Genomic DNA, 5932 nt, shown 5'->3' on the forward strand with positions numbered 1-5932 from the left:
GCGCGGTTTTGTTCCGCCGGCTGAGGCTCCGCGCCTGTGCGGGAGGAGCGCGGCCTGCAGCGGCCGGGCCTCCTCGCTCCGCTGCGGCCGTGCCGCCATCGGCCGCCGCGCCGCGCTCAGGTACCGACTTTGTGTCCAGAGGCGCGGGCTGCGCGCGTGTATTCGTTGTCCGTCCGTCTGTCCGCGTTCCCTGGAGAGCGTGCGCGCCGGCGCGGTCCCGCGTGAAACTTGGGCCGGACCCTGCCCCCGCCGGCCCGGAACGCCCGCCCGGCCCCGCTTGTCAGCGGCCCAACTTGGGGCGGTCGGAGCGCACGGGGCGGTCCGGCGCCTCAGGCCGTCGGTGGAGCGTCTTCGCCGCCCGACCCGGAACACCTGGGGACTCAGCGCCGCGCGGACGACCCCTCGGACCGGCCCCGGGCTCTCGCACATCGTGTCCCTAGTGCCCCCAAAGCCCCCGCGACCCTCGTGCACTCAGCGGTCTGCGCCCCCCTCCCCGGGCTTCCCGATGTCCCTGCGCACCTTGGGCCCCCTGAGCACTCTGGCACCCCAAGCCTTCCGGCACCCCTGAGTCTCCCGTGCAATCCGGGTCCCCGCGCAACCGGAGCCCTCGACACGCTTAGACGTCCTGTGCATCTGGAGTCCCGGACAACCCTAGACCCCAGAGGACCCGGCGCACTGCAGGCCCCCTCCGCGCACTCAGCCTCTTCTCCCCCCTTCCCCCCCACGCATTTGAGTCGCCCCAGCCTCCTGCACACTCAGGGTCCCCAGCACACGCCACCCTCCGTCGCGTCTCGGGCCCCCCGAAACCTGTACAGACGGTTTCCCTGCGTCCGCCGTCCGCCCACGCATCCTGGATCCCCAATGCGTCCCAAACCTTTGGCACATCCCGGGTTCCCAGCGCACGCTAGCCTTCCGGGGGCCGGTTGTAGGCTCCTGCGGCGCGCTGCCACTTGTTGCATCAACTTTCCGCGTCTGCCTGTGCGAGCCGCTGTCGCTGCCTTGGCCGCTGCTACGCCCGTGCGCCGCCGTGCCCAGCTGGGTGGGCTGCGGCCGCCGGCGCGGGTTCACAAGCTTGTCATTTCGTAGAGGAGGAGGACGTTTGACGCGGCGCCCCGGGGGGGCCTGTGGTGGCGGCGGCGGCTGCAAAATGAATCCGAAATCTACTTCCCTTCGGGCTAGCCTGGGGGTGTTAAGTTCTACCGGTTCTCCTGGCGTGAAGAGGGGAGCCTGAGTGTATTTCGCTGGATTCCTAATTTGCCTTTGTCTTAGTTTGCAAACCCCCACCCACGGTTGGAAGTCGTTTCCCCGACTCTCAGGGACCCTCTAAGGTAGAGTGGAACTGCCCCCAAGAGGGTTTCCAAGGCTGTCGAACTTTAGGGACGCGGACTGCTCCACCTTTCTCCCACAGAACGGCTAGTGGGTTCCACCTGCGGACCTCTCAGCAGGGCTCGTTCTCTTTGCTTGTAGAATGTAGTTTTGACTTTAATATCAAGTGCAGTTGTGGGTCCGAAGTTTAGCGTCCAGTGTGTGAGACGGGCTCTTGGGGCACCGTGTTTCACATTTAAGTATGGCGATTTTGACTCAAGCTTTCATAATGAAAATACTTGTATTATTTTAGAAAAGAAAAGAAAAAAACTCCGTCAAACTTGACTTGTTGCTTCACTGGCTTTTCTGATGATTTCTCCTCACCAAGAATGTTTTAAGATGGCTTAATTTGACTTCACAAATCTGCTCTAGTTTCAGAATACTGGCTTGAGGAGGGGCCGGGGGGCTTCAAAAAGTTTGTGGAAAACTCCCATGATCTCTTCATGTTTCCACGAACTTTTGAAGCCTGCTGGCATTTCAGATAAGTTTGAACTTGAGTCTAGTGATGGCTGCTGCCTAGGAGGCTGAGCTGGCCCCTCACTGGATGGAGTGTGCTATCCCTGTGGACAAGGAAATTTGCTCTGTAACCATGGTGGGAGTTGAGGGAAACTTTGAATGCCGGGACTTGGAAGCTCCTGACTGTGATCCCCGAACGGAAATGGAAATTGTTTAGAAATAGTGCTTTTGCTTTTCATCAGGTTATTTTGGGTGGGGGTTCTGTACAGGAATTAATTCAGACCCGTCTTGTGCTTTATCTCATTTTATGTCCCCCCCCCTCAGGAATTTCCCAGTTCTGGCCTCAGTCCCTTTGTGCTGTAGACTGTGATGGTGGCAGTTTTGTCCCCTCCTGGGGCTTGATAGATGACCTCCCTTCTCTCCCCTCACTGCCCCATGAACTTAGAACTTGGTTCTGGAGCTTTCGTACCTCGGCTGAGCTTTGTGAAACCCCATCCAGGGTGTCTGTTGCTTGTGGCAGGCTGGGAGCCAGCTGGGTGGTGGAGCGAGGGTCACTGCCTCCTTCCCATAGATCCATTTTCTGGAGTTGGGACTCGCAGGAACCCTGGTTGCACAGTGGTTAGCAGCTCAGATGCTAACAGAAAGGTCAGTAGCCACTCTGAGGGAGAAAAATCTGGCAATCAACTTGTGCAAAGTTTCCAAAGACAACACCAATGAAAGAAACCCACGGAACTGAGTTGGTTCAGACTCATAGCGACCCTCTAGGGTAGATGAGAAAAGGCTCCCTTGGGTTCTAGAAGCTGTCCATCTGCATGGGAGCGCACAGCCTTGTCTTTTTCCAGAGGAGCGGCTGGTGGGTTTGAACTGCAGCCCAAACCTTTGGACTATAGGCAGCTCTCTGTCCTATAGGATCGCTCTGAGTTGAAGTTGACTTGACAGCAACCAGTTATTTATTTTTTTTTTGGTGTTCCCACCGAAAGAAAGGGAACAGCTTTTGATGCTACTAGAAATATTGACGATAGAAAATACCACTGTTCTACCTTCTCCTCCCCACCTCCCAGTGACTGCACTGGGACAGTTCACATAGGTGAGAGGCTTGTTCAGGAGAGCGTCCTAAAGTTTATGGGAAATGGAATGAAAAGATAAGGAAACTTTCCACAAACTTTTTTGAAGTCCCTTCGTACATGCCCAGGGAAATTAAGACCCTTTGAATTTATGTCCTGGAGTAATAGTTCTCAAAGGAGACTGGCTGTGTGTATTTAAGCATTTGCTGTAAATAGTCGTAGTTTGAAGATAGGTATCAGGGACTGATGTGGGCACTGCCCTGCATTTGCTATTTCATTTGGTTCCTTTATCGTGGTCTTGCCAAGCAGGCAGCTCTTCCTCAATTTTTACCAAGGAAACCCAGGCCCAGAAAGGTGAAGTCATTTGCCCAGGAATGCACAGGTAGGGCAAGCTGGGGTCTGAGCTTCTGTCTTGTGTCTAAAGCTCAACTTATATCCTTTATTTTAGAATGGAATTATTCGATGTTAGTTTGCAAAGATTACACTTCAGAAATGGCTACTGGGCACTTTTAAAGGATGTACCTTGATTCCCAAACCCATTTGTTAGAATATTGTTGTGTGCCACTGAGTCTGTTCCGACTCATAGCAACCCTGTGTATATAATGTTTCCAAAAGTGGTTTGTGGTTTTGGACTGCTGACCTGGCAGTTAGCAATCCAGGACTTTCTTGTTAAGAGCCGTCAAGTCGGTTCCGACTCATAGTGATCCTGTATAGGGTTTTCAAGGAGCGGCTGGTGAGTTTGAACTGCCAACCATGCTGTCCAGGGCTTATCCTGCAGTTCCACACCACTGCTTTAGGGTTTTAATATTAGGGAGGAGTTGGTTCTTTGGGAAAGGCGATTTTTATTGTCTTCTTTTGAGTTTTGTTCTATTGTATTTGCAAAGACATTCCCAGGAGACTCTAGAAGTCTTGCACGTGGTTTCTCTGTAGCCCCTGAGTCGCGGAATCCAGTGCCTGAATGTCCCTCGACGCAACGGAGCCCCTGAAATGGAGTGACTTCAGTGAGAGATTTTCAGTTGTGTGGGTGGTCTCAGGCCCCTTCGCTCGGATGGTTTGTCCTGGGTTGGAGACTCCTGCACTTTTCTTCGCTGGCCTCCTCCGTGTGCTAACGGAGTCCTAGTTGTGACCCAAGCCGACTGTGACAGGGGCCATTAGCCTCCATTCTCTTTGTGAAGTGTCTGTTTTGGTTACTATGGCAGCATAACAAATTACCTCTGCAATTGGCAGCTGGAAACCACAGTAATCATTCATCATCTCGTGGTTCCCAGCTTTCTGCGGCGGCTTGCTTGGGGTCTCTTGCAGGTGGTTCTGTTGGTGATGGTGGCGAAAATGTCCCCTCGCAGGCATCCTGGCCGCCATGTCTGGAGCCTGGGCTGGGAAGATGTGAGCCACGGGAACCCCTTGGGCTCCTGTCCCTGTGGTCTCTACAGAGACATGTGGTGGCTTTGGGGTGTGCCTTTCGAATTTAGTCCTAGAAGTCCCCAAAGTGTCCTGGACATTCCTTTGGTTAGGAGCCGGTCTCTGAGGGGGAATTAGACACCAACTTTCACCTTTCCAGGGGAGTGATGCCAAAGAATCTACAGACTTGTTTTAAAACCTCCGCCTCCAGAGCGCTTATTACCGGTTATAATTGGTTTAAGTATCATTGTTCACGTGCCCTTGGGGAGAAAACGAAATGAAAAGATGCTTGGAAGTGTTGCCGTTGTGTTAGCCACATGGTTATGAGTCAGTCTGAGTTGCCTTGAATTTTGGAATGTTGTACAAAACTGGTGGTGTTGGTCTCTGAGCTACTCTTACCTTCTCCAGGGGGCAAATCAGGATCTGCACCAACAGCCCAAGGGCAGGCCTACCTCCACTCGCCAACCTTTGCACCAGTTCTGAGTCTAGCAGTTCTCCCCTCCCCCCTCAGCACTTTCTACTTCTCTGCTGGGCTCCATAGTCCTTTGCAGTGGCCACACGGAACTCACAGACTACACTCACCGCTAAGGAGCTTGTTAGAGAAGTCACAGGTTACAATTCAGGGTCCAACAAGCTCAGGCCTCCCTTGGCCCCATGGCTCCTCAGCCTGGCCTCTACTCGGCTTGAGCAGGTGTTACAAAGCTCTTTTTGCTTCACCAACAAGTGCACAGAGGCTCTCCACTCTGCCAGTAAGCCTCCTGCTTAAAATAAAGGTGCTCAACTCCCTTGATCCGTGAGCTGGACCTCGTCCTAGTGTGGCGCTGTAGGATAAACAAGGCCCATGTGAACCACAAGCTAGGCGGTTCAAACTCACCAGCCACTTCTTGGAAATCCTATACAGGGTCGCTGTGAGTTGGAACCAACTTGTAGGTACTTAACAACAACAACCCCCACAAGGGTGCCACACACTCTATTTTGCATTATTAGCAAGCTATCCAATCCCTTTGGTGGACCACAAACACCTCATTTGAATAGTCTTACCTAGTCATTTTGGCATCCTGGTGTGGCGCTATGGGGTAATGTGCTGGATTGCAAAGTTGGTTTGAACCACAAGGTTGACGGTTCAAGCTTACCAGTCACTCCTTGGTAACCCTAGACCGGGTCACTGTGGGTCAAAACTGAGTTGACAGCACTTAACAACAACAACGTAGTCATTTGATGGGAGTTGCAAAGACTGTGGTTGTTGTTAAATCTTGTCTAGTTGGTTCCGACTCGTGACCCTGTCTAGGGTTTCTGAAAGAGCGTTGCTGGGTTTGAACCCCACTGATCTTGAAGTTAGTGGTCCAATGCTGATCCTACAGCACTACCTTGGGACTCCAAAACAGTGCTCCACAAATGTTCACAGTTGGACAGTGTTGGTGGGAGACTTGATTGTTTTCATCTTCTGTTGAAATCCATCCCAGAGTGCTGCTGCCTTTGCATGGTAAAGGGGAGCCACCTCAGCCTTCCGACTTTGGTTACTAGGGGACAGTTGTTAACCACACTCTGTGAGGCATGGGACTACGAGTCTTGATACAGCACAGCCACCTCTAAGTAGACACTGTTGTTACCCCTGTTTCCTGTTGCAGGAACCAGAATTGACAGGATTA

The sequence above is a fragment of the Chrysochloris asiatica genome, unplaced genomic scaffold, assembly GCF_000296735.1.
Source record: "Chrysochloris asiatica unplaced genomic scaffold, ChrAsi1.0 scaffold00262, whole genome shotgun sequence".
NCBI classification, from domain to species: Eukaryota; Metazoa; Chordata; class Mammalia; order Afrosoricida; family Chrysochloridae; genus Chrysochloris; species Chrysochloris asiatica.